Raw genomic sequence first — 4,399 nt, forward strand, 5'->3', positions numbered from 1 at the left:
CGGGCCGCGCTGCGGCTCCGGGCGTTCGGTCCTGGTTGTCGAGTCTCCGTGCGAGCCGTGCGGCACCGCCAGGCCGCTCTGCCTCTTCCCGCCCCTCTAATCTAAACCATGCGGGGATCCCTGTCCCAGCCAGGCCTGCCGGGCCGAGGGCCGCAGGGAGGGCACCGAGCCACGCGGTGGGGGAGCGCGCGGCCAGCTCGGGGCTCGGGGTCCTGGGGCCGCGGAGCCAAGGGACCCTAGAGCCCCCCTCCCCGGGGGGCGGCGGGCGCAGACTGATTGACAGCGGCGACGTCAGCGCAGGGGGGTGGCGGCCCCGGAGGGAGGGAGGAAGGAGGAGGGAGCTGAGGCCCCAAAGTGCAGCCTCGGAGATCAAGGGCCCGCTCCAGAGTCAGGATGTGTCGGGCCCCGAGGGCGCGGCGGGCAACGGGACACTGACCCAGCGGCCCCGAGTCGGTGCCCAGGCCGTCCTGTGCCACTCGGACCCGAGCCTGCAGTGAACCTCGGGCCGCAGGCGCCTCCGCATGCTGCAGCGCAGTTAGGGTGAGTGTGGGTTCCGGCGGGGATGGGGGTGAGCCGGGCGTGCGGGACAGGGGCCACCCCGAGCCCAGCGTTAGGCTGCAGGGTTGAGGAGAGTGAACTGGGAAAGAGGCGAGTAACGGGACGGGGGTAAGAACCTCAGGGAAAGGCAAGGCTGCAGGATGGTGCCGCGATGTGCTTCAGATCAGGCTGCCGCCTCGGCCCTACTTCCAGCGGTTTGGGGCGCGAGCCCTCATCTCCACCGAGTAACAGGATGAATTGGGTCTAGGGACCCAAGGGCAAAGAAACAACAGCGCCAGAGCCAAAAGAACATGGTTAAGCTGCGACTAGAGGAACGTTGGTCTTGAAACTGGTGTTTGCAGAATAAGAAAGTCCAAGGAAGAGGGCCCGGGTGCTTGAGGCGATATCGATGAAGAAATGTGTGATCGGAACCCTGGACTTCAGAGCCTTTGATGCAACGGGCTCGTCAAAATTAAAGCAAGGAGCATTGTATATAAATAATTATCAATGATCAGGAAGTATCAGAATGTGAGCAATTACCAAAGAAACAGGGCTAAGTGGAAAACTAATACAGCACTCACACTTTAAAACAACAGTAAAATAATAGTCACTTTCAGAACCAAGCGAAAATTGTAATCACAAACTTAAAAGGATCATAGACAAAGTAACTCCAAATATAGGAACAATGTGATAAGAACCATTGTATTAAAATCAATAGTAAAAATAAAATAAAATAAAATCAATAGTGATACTATAGGAAATAGTAACAAATGATAAAACTGTAGGAAAAGGGTAAACAATTAAAAACACTATTAAGGGAAATACTAATATTAGTAGTATTGATGGAGTATTATATATAATTTATTATTGATACTATTATGAATTATTATAATAAATATTAACCAAAATCTTTAGAGCAATGCTAATATAAACAAAGACAGCAACAAGAATTGCTGAAATAATATGACAATTTATGACCAACATATTAATAGTCCCAGCAACATTATAAATAATGGTAGAGTAATAAGAAGTATCGTACCAATGTGATGAAAAATAATCAGAGTATTAAGAACTACAGCAATATCACAAATTATGACAAAGTAACAAGGAGTAATGATGTGATGAAAAATAACCAGCGAATTAAGATTGTAACGTTACAAATAATGACAAAGTAACAAGATATTGTAACGATGTGATGAAGAATACCTGGAGTATTGTGAACAATTCTAACAAAACAAATAATGATAAAATAACAAGAAGTATTATAAGGATGTGAAGAAAACTAACGTCTATATTGAGAACAATGATATTACAAGTTATGGTAAATAATAAGTTATTGAAACTGTGACAAAGTACAGAGACTGAGGAGCCAGCAACAGAACCATTTTAGGGGTACGGAATAAAAATTAAAATAACAATAGATTAACATGACCTGCTGGAATACTATATTTAGTAATTACCTAGATATTAGTAACTGTGTCACTAATGTACCAGGAAGCCCTAGAATGATGGAGCAGGGACCAGAGAGCAACAACATATTTAATAATGATGAATTAACAAATCAAACCAGTACTTTAAATATACAGTGTTAAAAATAAAAGGTTCTAATAATTTATGTGATATTTTTAATGCTATCGAGCTGACCCGAATACTGCTCTCATAATAGAGATAATTAAAATATTTAAAATAATACAAAATGTTAATTTCCCCAGTGCAAGAAAAATATCACCAGTAACTTAGAGTAAAGAGAAAAATGCTGTTCTCCTTAGAAAGCGAGTTGGTTGAAAGCGACGGACGGAGCGAAAGCGCGCCGAGCCGGCCGGCGCGTCCGCGAAGGGGTCCGCGAGAGGGGCGAGGGCGATGGGCTGCGGCCCTCGGGCTCGGGCTGATGTGGAACGCGGCTGTACAGTGCGCCGGGGCTCGGGGTCCGAGGGGAACCAAGGGGACGGCCAGTCTGGGCCAGTCCAGAGGGAAGGAAAGGAAATTAGGGGGGAGCCCCATCGAGGGCGAGGGCCAGCTGTCGCGATGTCGAGATGTGTCTCCGCGGCTGAGAGAAAAGGAAGAGGTGAAGCCCGCGGAGTGGAAGGAGAGCACCACGCTGCCCTCGTGCCAGGTGGGAGCGGTGGGACCCGCGTCAGTGGATGCCGGCCGCGGACGTGCTTAGTGCCCAAGACTGAGAGTGCCGGGCATGAGCCAGAAGGCGGCCCTGCACGGCTCCGGGTGCGACAAGTGCTCCGTAGAGGACCCGGTGGCCAAAACAGCATCGCGCCAGGCGGCGCGTCTTCCTGCCCCCGTGGTCTGCCGCGCTTGTGACCAGCCGATGGCCCGCGCCCATCCCTCTGACCCCAGATACAGTCCGGACCAGCGTCTTGGGCCAGGGCGTGCAACTACCCTGGTCGCGCAATGTCCCCTTGCCTGGGGGCTCTGGGTTTCCTAGGCTCCGCTGGAACCAGCACGTGGCCCAAGGCCGGTACTGGGGCTGGCCATGCCGGGCAAGACTTGTTTCCTGCTGCCTGTGGACCAAGGACTGGGAGGGCTGTCAGCTTTATCTTTATGGGCTTTTCCCAGCCCTACTGGCCCAGGCCCCTTTTTTATCTCCCTCTGTTGCACTTGGCTTGTTTACTTTGTGAGGCCCTGGGAGCCGATGTCTAGGACCTGGGATGGGGAAACCAGTAGGCAGGATGGCCAGAGGCCTGGGCCTTGGGATGCTCAGGGAGATCCAGGAGAGAACAGAAAGAAGACAGGAGGAAAGGGGAACACTCTTCCACAAGAGAGGCAGCCAGGCACATAGAAAGCCGCACCAGACCCAAAAGAAGGGAGAAGAGCAGGGAGGTGGAAAGAAGCAGATACAATGCAGGGTTGCATCCATGATGGAGGCAGGAAAAGCAGGTTCTGCAGCCTTGGATAGCCTGGTGGATAGTTCTAGACTCTTGGGGAAGGATAGCTGTGCTGGGGAGGGGGGAGGGGTGTGGTGGGCAGGACTAGGTTGTGTCTGTGAACTGGACCCACCCAACTGGCCTGGTCCTTAGCTGGGAAGGGTCTGGATCCTTTGCCCCAAAGCAGAGCCCTTTGGACTGAGGGAGCCAGCGAATGTGAATATATGGGCAAGGCTGGGGAGCCCCTGGCTGAATTCAGGGCCTAAATCAGAGCTGCCCTGGGACAGTGTGGCTGCTTGAGTGACTAGAAGACTCTGTGTGGGTGCTTGTGTCTGGGTGTGAAGTGTGTACCTGTGTGAATGACACACAGGGTGTCTGTGGGAGTGGGAATGTGCAGGAGTGAAAGCCTTTGGCTCAGGGAGGCTCTACCTGACTGCTGTCTAAGGGAGTGGGTGAGGGCAGATGGGTGAGCAGGAGCCTGAGGAACTGCCCAACCCTAGGCCCTTTCTGCAGGTGTGGAGCCCCAGGAGCCTGGGCCCTGCCTCCTGGTTTCACTGTCCTGGCTGCCCTGGGCCAAGAGTGAGCCTGGACCCCAATTATTAGGAAACTTCGAAGAGAGACCCAGGCCTCAGGCTCCCCTGGCGCCCAGCAGGAGGGAGGGACTGGGGGTGCAGCTGGGGCAATGCCGAGAGGGCGGTCCTTCCCCCAGACCTGCTCATCACACAGCCCCACACCCAGAGGCAGGCAGACCTTGAACCGCACACAGACCCTCCCAAGTCCAGACCCCAGACGGTGGAGGCGACGGTCCTGCCCTCCGCATTTTCTCCCTCCCCCAGCTCAGAAGGGGGCGGTGTCCACGTGCGCCAGGGCGACCTTCCCGCCCGGCCCCGGCCCCGAAGTCCCCTGGCTGGGCTGGAGCGAGCTGCTGGGCCTCTGGCGAGTGTGGACCTGGGCATGTGACTCGGTGTGTGCTGTGCCCGCAGGAG

The sequence above is a fragment of the Lynx rufus genome, unplaced genomic scaffold, assembly GCF_022079265.1.
Source record: "Lynx rufus isolate CCGP_SWC_20201006 ecotype Redwood Valley unplaced genomic scaffold, mLynRuf1.p SCAF_18, whole genome shotgun sequence".
NCBI lineage: Eukaryota > Metazoa > Chordata > Mammalia > Carnivora > Felidae > Lynx > Lynx rufus.